This window comes from Mustela lutreola, chromosome 1, assembly GCF_030435805.1.
Source record: "Mustela lutreola isolate mMusLut2 chromosome 1, mMusLut2.pri, whole genome shotgun sequence".
Classification (NCBI taxonomy): Eukaryota; Metazoa; Chordata; class Mammalia; order Carnivora; family Mustelidae; genus Mustela; species Mustela lutreola.
In genome coordinates this window covers 86099698-86115882 of record NC_081290.1, presented here as the reverse complement: position 1 = coordinate 86115882, position 16185 = coordinate 86099698, and positions in this window count along the sequence as shown.

The following is a 16185-nucleotide window of genomic DNA, read 5'->3' as shown; positions in this document are numbered from 1 at the left end:
CAGGATGTAAAGCCTGTCTGTTTTTTCTCTCCACACTTAAAGACTTCCAATGTACCTGACATTATGTTGAGCTTAGTGATAGGTTATACACAACTGGCAGGATGAACACAGTTTCTTAAAGTCTGAGGGACTATTGCAAGGCAAAGGAAACTTCAGATTACTTTAGACTTCCTTTCTTTTTGGAATATCCATTTATCACCCCAATTTTTGATATGAAGTAATCATGTTTTTTGTTTTGTTTTTTCAACCTCTTCTAGACTATATTGCTGCCTTTAAATCTCTCTCTCCAAAAGCTGAAATCTCCATTGTTGGGAAGTATGAGTGTGTCTGTGTGTGTGTGTGCGCGCACATATATATATTTATGCACATATATACATATACATGTATATGAGATATATGTGCACGTATGTATCTATATGTGTATGTTTGTGTGTGTACACTTAGTGAGTCTATTTATTGACCTAACCAGGACTTTTTTTTTTTTTTAAGATTTTATTTATTTATGTGAGAGAGAGTGAGGGAGAGAGAAAGCAGGAACAGGGACAGACAGGGAGGCAGACTCCCCTGCTGAGCAGGAAGCCCCATGCAGGGCTTGATCCCAAGACCCTGGGATCATGACCTGAGCTGAAGGCAGATGCCCAACTGACTGAGCCACCCTGCCACACCTAACCAGGACATTTTTTGAGAACAAAAAAACAGAAAGACAATAAAATTAATTAAAATTGTGTAATTCTTAGATATATTTCTTTATTGATTGGAAACTTGATTGTATTATATTTAGTGGAGATATTAAATAGTTCTTTTCAAGCATTATTTTCCAAAAATATAGCAATTACATATATAAACACATAAATATACACTTATTTACAACATGTTATGATTTTTTTAATCAATTACATGAATGCCAAAAATGGCATAAGCAGCATACTCACTCTTAGTTCTTATTCACATACATTAATCAACTTCCGTATATTTTTTCTAGCACCATACTGATATTTTTCCAAAGAATGTGTTTTTTAAGACGTAGTTTTCCTTATTTTTAGTCTGTTCATAAAAATTGCTTGAATTTTCCTTACATTTGAACAAATTTGAAATTTTGACACTGTCAATGCTTCTCTGTAGACCATGGTATTTTTAATGGAAAATTTTCTCTCTAAGTGCTGAGGTACCTAGTACACTGGAAGCAAACTCTAATAAATAAAATAAATTCTCAATTTAAATTTCTTTATATTGAAATGTATAGAGTTTTCAGCCCAAATCTTTCCATAGGTGTATTCTTTTTTTTAACCTCACTCAGAGTAACATCATTCAACAGACAATTTTACAAGACAAAGCTCATCATTTAAATTTTCTTTCCATTTATTTTGATAGTTGTCCTTTTCATGGAATACATTCAATTCCTTCCTTGATTGGTAGAGGTCTATTTCAGTATCTTCCTGTTAGCAACTTTTGTTTTCAATAATTAAAATCACTGAAAGCTGCAAAATTCTAATATTTTAATTTTAAAGTTTTGATGATTTTAAATGAAGTGATATGAAAATGCAAAGGATTCTAGTTTAACTCTAACTAGTGTAGATCACTCAGATTTGTTTACAAAGTAATTCTTTAAATAAATATCACTGCAGTTTTGCAAATTATGCCACAAATTTAAAAAAACTTTTACTACACAAAAGCATTCAGTGTACTTGCTGTATGCTCTACTACAGGGTAACTCAGTCTCCATTTCACCTATACCTTACCTTTGGTTTCTCAACATTTACCCCTGATTCTCTGATGTGGCAGCCTGGTGTGTTCATGCATGTCACAGGCGGCAGCAGCACCAGACCACAGCACACCTGACTGGTACATCAAACTCCTGGTCAGATCAACAGCTTTGAAAGTTTCTCTATTCCAAAGACCAGCAGTTGGCTGTACCTAGCCTCCCATGTCAAACTGTACTTCTTTCCCCTAGCTGCTATCTTTCACACCATCCCTGAAAGGAAGGGGTTAGTTACTTTGCATCTGGAAAGAGTCCTGAGAAGAGTTATTGCTGGCAGTTTTTTAAAATACCCAACAAATTTAAAGAATTTTGTTCACTGCTAATGTATCTCACACACTATTAAACAAGACCATAGCAGAAGCTGCAAATAAATATGAAGGTCTACCAAACCTTCTGGATTATTTTAATACTACTGTTGATAATGGGGCTTTGTTTACACAAACATGCACTAGTTAAATGTGCCTGATGTAGCCCTAGACTATAGAAGTCTTTGATGCAGTAGGTGTAATGATAGGAACATCCAGCTGTGGCTATCTGCCTAAACACTCCTTTTAAAAACTGCTTATTCAAGCTCTCCATTTGAAAAGTATTGTTGCCAGCTGTATTTGTTTCTGTTCCTGAAAACAAGCCCCCAAATCGTTTTTGCTTATAAAATGTGCAAGGTATAGTCCTTTCCTTCAAACGATTAAACAAACTCCAAAGTAAGATACATTTTGCAGAATTACCAGCTAACCAGAAGAAAGACTCAACTAGCTCTGTTTACCGAGTAACTGGCTACAAAGCTCTACCTTATCCTACAGGCTCCCAGGTAAAGCAGAAACTCCGTAGACCTCAATATTACACCTATAGTACACAGGATAGTATGAGTCTGAATCTCATATACTTGTCCAGCTCCCAAAGACAGCAAGGAATATAAAGCAGCAAATTAGAATCTTCTGAAATATGTCCTTCCTTTGGATTCTCATAACTGCTTTTTCCTACCTTTTCTTATATAGGCTTCTATATAGTTTAAATGCCCAGTTCCAAACATGTCGCCACCGCCCTTTTCTCACATCTTTTATCCTGATAAGGGTAATTTGTAAAATCTCTGAACCATATTTTAAAGATCTGAGAACAGCTGAAACTGACTTAGTAATGAGTTACATTCCTGACTCCTATGTCATATGGTCATATGTAAAAACAGCAGTAATTACCTATAATTATAGTTATTTAAAAATAGTGCAAAATGTCATTTGTCAAGGTGGACTTCTCTAATTTCATTATGTCTATATACTATGCATTTTTTGATAAAATGTCAGTGAAATCTGAGATATAATTAATCTCTTGATTTGCTGCATGTAATTTGTTAACTTGATAGGCCCTAGGTAAATGAGAGATATTATTTTATTTGTTGTCTTTAGTCTTCCTGCTCTTCTAAATACCATATCTTTTTTTTTCCTTTTTTTCAAGTCTCTGTTACTTGCTACACCAGTATTTGTGAAATACTAATTGCTGGCATCAGCAACCTCTGAGAGGTAGGTAGGTTGTATTAATTTGGAAGATTAATATAATATACTAGAAAGCAAAAAAATAAACTGAAGGAAGGAGCTGTGGGAGTAACTCATCTCAGAAAATATTTTTTTAGGTCACAAAGGCTCCTGTGAATCCAACGCTTCCCATCCCACACATGTTGCCAGGGAACTCATTTATGTATCTCTGTGGTAATGGTAGAGGCAGGGACAGTCATATAATGTAGTAGTGCCAAGAGGCCTATGGCAGGTGGTTTACTTCCCAGAAAATTTGTTTTGTTTTTTCCTCCATTAGGCTAGATGTTAAATGACCTCCATGAAGTAATTCATAATTTTCTTCCCAGTCAGCTTTATCTAGATGCCTATATTTCTTATTAGTGCTCTCCAGTTAGCCTAATATATAATTATTCTTTTAAATTATTTCTTTTATTTTTGTTTAATTTTGATAAAGCCCCTCTATTTTTTTTTTAAGATTTTTTATTTATTTATCAGAGAGAGATGGGGGGAGAGAGCAAGCACAGGCAGACAGAATGGCAGGCAGAGGCAGAGGGAGAAGCAGGCTCCCTGCCGAGCAAGGAGCCCGATGTGGGACTCGATCCCAGGACGCTGGGATCATGACCTGAGCCGAAGGCAGCCGCTTAACCAACTGAGCCACCCAGGCGTTCCGAAGCCCCTCTATTTTTAAAAAAAAAATTCTTCTGTTGGAAAAACATAGCTGAAATCCCAAGTCTAGAACTGAATTTGTTGAAGAGCGCCTAATGCCAAGTCTTTAAAGTATGAAATATAGCATTCTGTCAGAAATGACTGGTGAACTAGAAACATAATGAAAATACCACCCAAAAATTATTTTCTAGAAGGCTTATCTATAGGAAAAAATGTTTTTATGCTTTTATTTCAACTTCGTCCTAGATAGACTCCAAAGGAAATCAAATAAAGGAAATAAAGGAAAAAATGTTTTTATGCATTTATTTCAACTTCCGTCCTAGGTAGACTCCAAAGATGCCCTTAATGAACCATGATTACTGAACTCTACATCCTTAAGCAGTTGCCTCACACAGTACTGGCCTGGCCTGTGACTTGTGTTAACCAATAGAATGAGGCAGAAATGGCACTATATAGTCTCCTGATCTAGATTTGAAGAGGACTGGCAGCTTCTGTTTCATGTCTTAGAATGGTCACCTTTGGGAACCACCATTAAAGAAGTCTGGCTACCTGCTAAAGAGACCATATGGAGAGACCACACCAGGAGGCCACATGGGGAGACCATGAGATCCTCTGGAGAAGTGGAGAGGCCTGCCAGCCCATCAAACCATTTGGGCCTTCTGATGACTCTAGCCCTAGCCACCATTTACTACGACTTCATGAAAAATCCCAAGTAGACACACTGCAAGATTTGTCTAGTTGAGCCTCGTGGAATCACAAACTATAAGAGATGTCAACATGATTGCTATTTTAAGCATCTAAGTTGTAGAATGGTTTGTTATATAGTAGTAACTAAAACATTAAATGATAGAAATAAATCTCTTAGTATTTCACAAATACCACACATAATTTCTATTGTTCCTCTCTTCATCTAGTCTCTTGGGCAATTTCCATAGTTTAGATAACTGTAATAACATACATTTATTTATACCATCCTACTTTTCTGTGGTATATACACTATCCATTTGAGAAATAATTAGAAAAATGAGACAGAAGGGTTGCCTAGGTGGCTCTGTTGGTTAAGTGTCTGCCTTTGGCTCAGGTCATTATCCCAGGGTCCTGGGATTGAGTTCTACGTCAGGCTTCTTGCTCAGTGGGGTGCCTTCTTCTCCCTCTGTCTCCCTCTTCCTGCTTGTGCTCGCTTGCTCTGCTCTCTGATAAATAAATAAAATCTTAAAAAGAAAAAGAAAAGAAAAGAAAAATGAGACAGAAGTTAAGTGAACTTTTTAAGATCATATGGATTAAGATTTATATTTATTTCCAAGTGTCTTTTCTCTCCATTGAATATTTCTTATCACATTAGAAACTTTATTCAACAAGGATGTTTCTCACTGTACCCTATCAGATAGCCATGTGATATCTCCAAATACATAAAAAATCAGGTTCTAGCACACTGCTTAATAATAAATGAGAATCAGAAGTTGATTCTGATGTGTTGGTGAAGAGAATGGGGTAGGTAGATCTAGAATTATATTATTTTAATAACGTTGATTTAAGTTCTGAATGTTGGTAGCTACTTCGAAAAAAGAAAAAAGAAAAAAATTTGTTTAATATTAACCTTAAGAGCTTTTAATTATTTTTTTTCCATAGAGGATTCTATATTTGCTAATAACATATTATTAAGAAACTTAAACAAATAAATGATAGTTCTAAATTTTGGATAATTCAGGTGAGCAAGCTCATTAATAAGTTATTCAAAGTCTCACCGTGTAACTAGAATATTTAACATGGAGGTAAACTAGTTTATCCAAGGATCATACCTTTATATGAGAATTCCATCAAATTTATTGTTACAAACACAAAAAGATAAAACTAAATATTTTTCAATCAAATCAGATAAATTAAGACCCCAGAGGAGATAGGAAAGGAAGCAATCAACTTCACACTTGGAGGTACACTTTGAAAAAGAGAACTAATTCTTTTTTCTAAAAGACCACATAGAGGGAAGAAAGGGAGTATAGTTTGGAGAAATTTCGAGAGGGAGGATATCAAAGAAACAACGTTCTCTGCAAAGAATAATCATCCCTGGAACATCAGGAAGTTCCTGGCTTTAAGAAAGTATAGTTTTGGCACACATAGGCTGTGTGCTATAAAACAGCAGATGACACCATTCAGATGGATTGTCATGTGCTTCACTAGGTCAAGGTAGTGAGGACAGTTAGAGATCATATTTGAGTAGGTGCAACAAACCCACATCCAATGGTTTGATACATAAGGACTTATTTCTCTTATGTAATAATAAAAAGCCTAGATGGCATGACTCAAACAGGACCTCTAAAGTGTCATCAGGAATCACCCTTCTATCTTTCTCTTCTTCCTCTTCTGCCATCCTAAGTATATATCTTTTATTTTCATTGTCACATCATGAAGGGATGACCAGTTTGTCCTGGCTTTAAAACTGGAAGTCACACATCTAGGAAACCTCCTTTGTCCCTAGTAAACCAAGACAGCTTGTCACCTTTCGTGGTGTCAACATGACATTCTACTTCTAGTTTTTTAGATTCATATCTCATATTCTTCTCAAATCTTGAAGACAGGAAGAAGATGAGGAGGATTTAGAGGAAAAAGAGGTGTGTAGAACCTATGTCAGAAAAATAAAACTTTTCCAGTAATTCTCAGCACCCATCTAAGTTACCAGAACTACCAAGATAAGCTGGGAAATGGATTATATTAGCTAGACACATTGCTACCCTGAAAAACTCGGGATTCCATTTGTAAGAAGGAACTGAGAGAGTGCATAGGAAGATAGCAGTATGTGTATAATTTTGTGACTTTCTCTCAGAATCCTCAGTATCTATAGGACGACAATAGAAAAAGCAAACAAGAAGGGCAAACCAGGGCTAGAGATTTGTCAAAGGAAGAATTTCAGAAAGGTAAGGAAACACATTATTTTGGGGTATGCATATAATAAATGGGAAAAGGAAACAATCAGACAATAATAGAGCAGAGCAAATATTACTTGCAAAAGTGGCTGCCTAGCCTGAGAAATTGAATGTGGATTTAGGCCTGTGAGCTCTTGTACTGATACAAAGATCCCAGAAATTTTGATTGAAGAAAACATTTATAATAAAATTCTTTCAAAGGTATTTTTTAAAATTATGAAAGCATTGTGAAGTAATACATTTTTCTGAAAATCAATATCACCTCCTTTTGACTTAGGAGAAGATAACATGATAATGTTGATAAAGAGTCTCCATTTGGGCCACATTGGTCAAAATGGTTCTTAATAAAGGAAAAGATATTTAAAGGGAAACTTGCTTTTGGCCTCTAATTCAGCTTTTTGAGGTGTATTAGATTTTTGGTGAATTGGTTATCTGTTGCTACATCACATACCATAACCTAAAGCTTGGTGACTTAGAACAACACAGGATGTGGATTGACTGGGTGGTTCTGCTTGTCTTACCTGGGATCCCTCATGTAGTTGCATTCAGTTGGCTTCACTCCCATGTTTGGGTCACATGTTGGGTTAGCCATGAGGTGACTGGGCTTTCTTTGCATGGCTTTTTCACAGCAAGGTGGTCTCTCAGTTCCATGAGAGCTAAGGCAGAATCGGGAAAGTCTCTTGAGGCCTTGGTTTGGAGCTCATACCATGTCACTTCTGCCATGGTTCATAAGTCAAAGTGATTCAGGGGGACAGACCAGATTCAAGGAGGGGAAAATAGACTAACTTCACCTTTTGATGGGTGAAAGGCTGAATGTTATTGTTAAGATTTTTAATACTACAAATAGAAAAGTTTGAGAATTTGAGAAATAATTTAAACTCTCCACTGGCAGGGTTGGGGGGCAAATATACAGAAAGTCTGTGCTAATTTTAAAGCAATGATGCCCTGTATTTCATGGGACTCCAGGGTAAGAGTCCCTGATTTAAACAGCTTCCCTTAAATTCAGTGTACAGCTTAATATGAATAAACAGGAATACAGTCAAAAGGATTAGTAAAAAGTTTAAGAAAAATATGGCCATCTGCAATGACATTTTTTTCTGTGTTAGATTCTATATTCTATATTAAAATTATGTTTTTACTTAACAGGACTTTGAAGGGTTAAGGCAAAGAAAACTTATAGTTGAACACATACTGATAATTCACTTGATTTTGGATGAAATTATTACTTATGTAAATTAATGCACAACAAAGGACAATTTCTTTTTTCTAGTTTTTTAAAATTCTTCTGATTTTAATCAAGTTGTCACTCTATCTCTGATTAAATCAAGTTGTCATTCTATCTTTGACTAAATTCTTTTAATTTAAGATGGTTAAAAGCAGCCTATTTTTATCTTCTTTAGTCACTGGTGGTTTAAAGATCTTCTCTCAAACAGGAAAAGTGAAGTAGAATTTTTGCATAATTTTAGTAAATAATTAAAAAAAATAACTAAGTGTATGTTAGAACATACGTCAACATGAACTTTTTTCAAAAATAATTTCATGTGTAGTAATTGACATAAGTAATAACTTCTGAAGACATAGTTCTTATTTGATATAATCTTTATGAAATGAACAAGTATTATAACAGATGATAGTTTACTTTGACTAAATCCCAATTAAAATACTTATTTTATTATTTGTATTTATTTATATACATTTATTATTTGCTTCCAGAAGAATTTTAAAATGTCACATAAATAACTGCCTGGCATTTTAGTCTATAATCTGTAATTGATAGGATAAAAGCAAGACTTTCAGATAGGTGCACAGGTTACATAAAGGAAAGCTTTACATGATTCCTGAAAGGTGAGGAACAAGGGGATACCCATTCAATAGATAGAGGTAGAACCTGGAAAGAGATATATATCTTAATCAAGATGTGCTCTCAGACCCAGGCAGAAAAGATTATTGAAGTGTTCATTGTGAGAAGTTTATGTTAAAACTCAAGTCCACAAATTACATATTAAATAGAAGTAGAAAATCTACAGTTCAAGCCTTATATTTGGACTAAACCCAACTCTGAGTGATGATTTTCAGGTATTTTATTTTTTAATACAAAGAGATTCAAAACTTGAGAAAGATTTAATACATCACTGCTGATTTTGAAGATGGAAGGGGGCAATGTGCAAAGAGTGGATAATGACAGGAAGGAGCCAACAGTAATCCCTGGCTAATTGCTAACAAAGAAATGAGGATGTTAGTCCTACAGTTGCAAGGAACAAAATTCTGCTAATGGCTAGAATGAGCCTAGAATAGGAACTTGAATTCTAGATGAAAACACAACCAGTAGACAACTTTATTTAGCTTTGAATACTTGGAACCCACTCAAGCCTGGCTGGAGTTCTGAGGCACAGAAACTGTGAGATATTAAGTGTATGTTGTTTTAAGCTCCTAAATTTGTGATAATTTATTCTGTAGTAGATTTTGGTATCCACGATGCCATCAGAGCAAATGCCCATAAACATAGAAAGGGATTTGGAATCAGGTAATGAACTGAGGATGAAAAACGTGATAGAAAAAGCCTCAACTGCTTTGAGAAGACCATTAGTAGAAATACAGACACAAAAAATGCTGCTGATGGAGGTGCCTGATTGGCTCAGTGGATTAAGCATCTGCTTAAGTCTGCTTCTCTCTCTACCTCTGCCCACCTTGTGTGTGTGTGCTCACTCTCTCTCAATAAATAAATAAAATCTAAAAAAAAAAAAAAAACTTCTTCTGTGGGCTCAGCAAGAAGCTAGGAACTTGCTTCTGAACACTAGAGGAAGGGAGATCCTTGCTATGTAGTAGTGGAAAGCTTAGAAAAGTGGTTTCCTGCTGTTACACAGAAAGCAGAACTTGTAGTAATAAACTTGGATACTGAGTTGAGGAGATCTCTAAACAAAATGTTGAAGGTGAGGCCTGGTTCCTTCTTTCTGCTTTTAATAAAATGTAAGAAGAAGAAAAAGACATTGAAGAAAGAACCGTTAACCAAAAAGGACCCAGGACATGAGGATTTGAGAAATTCTCAGCTTCTAGAGATGGCAAAAGATGCTAAAATTAAGAAATTACTCCTGAAAAATGTGGCACTGAATAAAAGGTGTGGGTGTGTCTATACAACATTTTGCTGCCACCCTGGAAAGATCAAAAGGTCAGAGTGTTCAATCACCAGAGATTAAATGTATGCCTTATAGGTCTCAATTAGATCCAATGGCCTCTCTGAGAAGCTTATTGGCAATGTACCTTAGATATTTCATTTCAAGCCAAAAACAGAAAAGGAATTACCTCAGAAAGAAATTTATGAGTGAGTCTTTTGTCTGATTTTTCTCCAGAAATCCACATAAAGCCACAAGGTACTTGGGAATATATTATTAGCAGGAGCATTCCAGCTTCGACTGAAAGTGGCAGCAGGAATATGAAATAAAAAGGAGCTCTCAGCATTCCCTAATTCTCCTGGCAGGAAACAGGGTCTGATAATACTAGTCAAGTACAAACAGGACCTACCTTTCATGAAGGATGACTCAGAGCTGAGATCACCAGAGGGCAGAGGTGAAAGTCCCAGAGAATATCCTTAAGTCCTGAAACCTAATAGGGCCTTCCTAGCTGGATCTAAAATTGACTTAATTTTCCTTGTTTTGGGGCCAGAATGCCTATAACTATATTAGATTTCTATTGCTGTGTAACAAATTACCACAAATATATAAACTTAAAACAATGCAAGTTTATTGTCCCTCAGTTCTCTAGGTCAGAGTTTATTATGGCTCATCTGGCTTCTCAGAGTCTTAGAAAGACAAAATCAAGATGTCAGCCAGGCCAGGCTGGACTTTTATGTTGGGGCTCTGAGGAAGAATCTGTCTTAGAGTTCATTGGCTGAATTGAGTTTATGCAGTCCCCTGTTTCCTAGCTGGCTATTGGCTGGGGTCCAGTTTTATCTCCTACAGACCACATTCCTTTGCATATGCCCCTCCATCCCTCCCCCCAACTTTCTTCAGAGCCAGCAAAGGCACATGGAATCCTTCTTGTGCTTTGACTTTGTCTTTCTTTTCTTGATTTCAGAGTTTGTTCTGGTATTTGAGTGTATGAGCCCATTTCAGTTTTAAGCAGTGAGAAATGCTCAGTACCTCAGCAATACACATAAAATGTGTCTCCTCAGGTAAAATGAGAAACACAAGCCAGTGTCTTTGCTGGAACACTTTGATTTTATAAGTGTTCCTTTCTACAGCCACACTCTCGCTACACTGCCAAAACTGAATGTTATCTGAAGAATATTGATGGAATAAAATGACAAGTAGTACATAGTACTCTATTTTATTGGCCATTGGGATAAAACTCTATGGACTTGTCTGAGAGAGCAAGCCTATCAGAAGAGAAAACTGGAAATCCAGATAAGAGGTTTCTGATTCTAATTTTGAGCAAATCATTTATTGGATTCACTTTTCACCATAGGATATTTTCGTAATAAAAGCTTCAAAAATACCACTAAAGAAATGCAAAGCGGGGCGCCTGGGTGGCTCAGCGGTTTAAGCCTCTGCCTTCAGCTCAGGTCATGATCTCAGGGTCCTGGGATTGAGCCCCACATCGGGCTCTCTGCTCAGCGGGGGGCCTGCTTCCCCCCCCCCTCAGCCTGCCTCTCTGCCTGCCTCTCTGCCTACTTGTGCTGTCTATCAAATAAATAAATAAATAAATCTTTAAAAAAAAGGAAAGAAATGCAAAGCTGTGTATTATTATTATTATTATTAATTATCAGTTCTGTGACACTGCTGTTACTGCTATGGTTGTCTCTGATAAAATAGTCCTTTCCTCATTTTTTAGAGAGATCTGACTCCTGCATCTCTCTTCAATGATGCCTCTACTTGTGTTCTCCATCCCAGCCACACATACTTAACACTATGTGTAAGTCCCTGGACATGCTGTTTGTTCTTTTGTGCCTCCTGAGCATTCTACTCTGAACTGACTTGCAATTTTGTCATTTTTTTTTTTCCATCTGCACTTTCCATCCTTTAGAAATCAGAGTACCAGACCTCTAACACTTCACCTAGTATTTGGTGCCCTTCCATGTGCCTTTTATTGCGATTCTGAATTGTGTTCCCTCCAAAATTCACAAGTTGAAGACTTCATCCTCAATTTGACTCTACTTGGAGGTAAGGCTTTTAAGGGAGTAATTAAAATTAAATAAGGAAAGAAAGGTGAGACCTTAAACCAATAGGACTGATGACTTTTTAAGAAGAGGAAGAGACACCCGGAATGTATACAAACAGAAGAAAGACCATGTAAAGACAGAATAAAAAGGTGGTCATCTGCAAGCCAAGGAGAGAGATCTCATCAGAAACCAACCTTGCCAGCATCTTGATCTTGGACTTTCAGCCCCTGAAACTGTGAGAACATAAATTGTTGTTGTTTAAGCCATGTAGGCTGTGGCGTTCTGTTAAAGTAGCCCTGGCAGGGCAGTTCAGTGCCTTTGTTGCTCCCTGTGCAGAGCTCATCCATTATTGTTGTTGTTGCTTTTTTTCAATAGTGAAATCCATACTGAACAAAAACAGTAATATCCACTCATAAGCACAACTAGAAATATGAAGGCTGATTGTTGGCTTCTATTCTTAACTTCAAACTTCCAGAAATATTAGGACAAGTTTAATGTTTTCAGTGTCTGAACTTCTGTTTTCTCTGAAACTTCTTATCATTTGACTTTTATCTTCAAAATCCAGCCAAAATTATTTTCAGTTATGTCATTAATGACCTTCTAATGGATCACTCCTCCTCATTGAATCAATCTTACTGTGTCAAAACAACCCTTTTAACTTGCCCTTATTTTCAAGTCATAGTTCTGGTTTTTTTTTCTCATAAATCTTTGACTATCTCTTCCAGTCTTCTTTTGTTCATTCATTTCCATCCATGTTTCTCTTAAATAAGATTATTCTACTTGTTTCTATTCATTGTCCTCTTTTTCTCATTCCAAATTCTCATTCAAGGCCTCAACTCCTGCTAGTGTCTGTATTTGAAGGGATCTCCCAAAGAGATATGCCTGGTCCAACTTCTCTGTACTATGCTCACTACTGCAGATTTCCATTTGGATTTCACACAGGATTTCAGACTCATTATGTTCAAAATTGAATGCCAATGATAATTTTAAAATAGAGGAAATTGTGCACTGAGAAAATAGAAGGGAGATAATGTAAATCTTAGAGTTGGAGTAAATATTTTTCCAGCACAAACTTGTTAGAGATAAGAAAGCTAAAGCAAAATACAGCAAGCCCTCAAGTCTGTATTTCTGAAAAAAAAGCAGAAGAGTTCAATGGCTATCAGTTAATGTGGCCTCTGGATTTTGTTATGCTCTTGTTTTCAAGGGCAGTACTAAAATTATGAAACTCTGCATTATAAAGACAAGTCAGAGAAATATTTTATGTATTCTGAAGTAAACTATAATGGAAGTTGTTAATATCAGCCCCTATATCAGTCATATATTTTTTCATGCTAAAACACTTGTCAGTTCTTAAGTTTTTTTGTCTCAAGATACCTTTACATTTTTAATAATTTCTGAGGATGCTAAGGAAATCTGTTATGTAGACTGTATCTATTGATATTTACGATATTTGAAATTAAAACAAAACTATTATTATTATGTTTAAATAACCATAAGCCTATTATAATTTTATAAAAATAAGTATATCTTCCAAACAAAATTATGTCTTCCAAAGCAAAAAAGATTATGTGAGAAAAAGTCAATGTTTTACATTTTGCAAATGTCGTTAATGTCTGGCTTAATAAAAGATAGCTGGACTCTCTTATACCTGTGCATGCACCCTGTTTTGATGTGCTTTTTTGGTTAAAGTATGTTAAAAAAAAAAATCAGCCTCCCACAAATAGGTAATTGGAAAAAGAAGAGTATTTTAATAGACTTTCAGACAATGTATAATATTCTCTTTTATACTACACCAAAACTTGGCAAATGGTGATGTCTTAATGCTTTAAGGCTTTAGCTTCCATATGGAATTGGAACCCATATCAATGGACTTTTCATACTCTGTAACAAAAAATTTAATTGGTGTTTTAGTCTGCTGGGCTGCTATAACCACAGCATAGAATGCCATAGACTGGGTGGCTGATAAACTACAGACATTTATTTCTTATATTTCTGGATTCTGGGAAGTCCAAGATCAAAATACCAGCAGATGTGGTGTCTGGTGAAAGCCTGTTTTCTGTTTCATAGGCGACAATCTTAGTGTTCTCACGTGGCATAAAGGGCATAGAAGCTCCATAGAGAAGACATAATCATCTTCCAAAAGCCCCAGTCCAATTACCAACATGTTAAAGTTCCAACATATGAATTTGGAGGGACACAAACATTTAGTTTATAATGACTGGCCTGTCTTGAACTAATTTACTTACTTACTTACTTTCTTTCTTTTTTTCTTTTTTAATATTGAACTTTCAATTGACTTTTATCCATGCATGATTCTGTTACATCAATAATTGGTCATTTGAAAAACTTAGTTCACACAGTTATGCAAATGCAAATACATTTCATTATACGATGTCAAAAAACTCCACGTTTGTTCATATTACCACAAATTCAATCAGAAAAGTTGGTCGAGTTCACAGAGATGGAAGCTGATATTTCAAAAATTTAATTTCAGTTCTAAATCATAAATGTTGTCATTGGCAATAAATACTATTACTTGTATTCTTAAAGTGACAGTCTCATTTCATTCATTTTTTGAGAAAATATTTGCCGGATAGTCAAGTCTGATAGTCACAGTTTGTCCATCAGATGTTCTTTCAATTAAAAATGGTGTTTCATTAAAAAAAAAAAAAGTGAACAGTTTACCTCACAATTCACATTACACAAAAGTGCTTTTCAGTCCTAGTTTGGTATGCAGCAGGAGATGTACTCAACCATGAAATTTAATAAAAATAATTTTTTTATTGCTTAGTCACATGTATTCTTAGGTGAAACTGGCTCTTTTTTTTTTTTTTTTTAAACTGTGAGTGTATGGCAGTGAAAATGCAGTGACTACTAGCACAGCACACACTACTTTTGAATCCTGTCAAGGTACCAGCAATTTTAACTATTGCTTTTGTAGCTATCACTGGAAATGTCAACACAGTGAAAAAGTCAAAAGATTTTTAGTTTTATTTTTTAAAATTTTGTTTATTTATTTATTTGGTAGAGAGATTGGGAACACAAGCAGGGGAAGTAGGAGAGGGAAGCAGGTTTCCCACTAGCCAGGGAGCCTGATACAGAGCTCCATCCCAGGACCCTAGGATCATGAGCTGAGCTGAAGACAGCTGCTTAATGACTGAGCCACCCAGGCACCCCAATTTTTAGTGTTTTTATGAAAGTAATTTTGACCTTATGGATACCCTGAAAAGGTTTTAGGGATCCTTTCTTAGTGATCTAAAGAGCATATTTGAGAATAGCTAATTACACTCGAGAATGAATTACAGTGGAAAATAGGAAGAGAGAGCATATTTATTATATTTTTCTTTAAACTGGCTCCTCTGTCCATATTCCCTGTCTTGTTTAATGGCACCACTTTCAGTGAAGGTCCAGGCAGGAAAAAGGATGGGCATACTCAAACTGGGTGATTCAGTTGGTTAAGCGACTGCCTTTCGTTTGGGTCATGATCCTGGAGTTCCAGTATCAAGTCCCATATCAGGCTCTCTGCTTTGGGGGGTGGGTGGTCTGCTTCTTCCTTGACCTCTCCACTCTCATGCTTTCTCTCTCTCATCTTCTTTTTCAAATAAATAAGTAAAATCTTAAAAAAAAAAATAAAGATCTATTAAATAAGCTAAAGGGAGGTGTGTAAGTAAGTTTTATGGAAACAAAGAAAGAACAAGTGCAGTACTCCAAGGTTAGCCACAGCAGAAAGTGTTACCACCCAAGACCTGAAGGGACAAGTGGAGAGCGTAATTACTGGACCCTGGAGGGAGGAGCTCAGAAAGAGGCCTGCCTGAAGTAGGCCTTCAGTTAGAGGACAGAGTCAACCTGTGGTGAACCCTCAGAAAAAGAACTAGAAGAACTTCTTGACCTCTCATCCCTGCCTTCTCCCATCTCTTCTCCTTACTTCCCACTTGCCTAACTCACAGGGAAACCAGAGGGCAAGGGCAGAATTCGCACAGATTAGCCCCTGGGCTCAAGTCTAGTGACTAGTGAAGAATAGATCTCAAAGGACAGAAGGAAGACAGGCAGGGATTCAACTCAGTCTTGGAAGGCATTTTACACCTTCTTCAGTAAACCCATAATTCAAGCATTCACTGGATCTGCTGTTTTGCTTTCCTAATTTAACTCAGCATTTTTCATATTTGACTCCTCTCATCA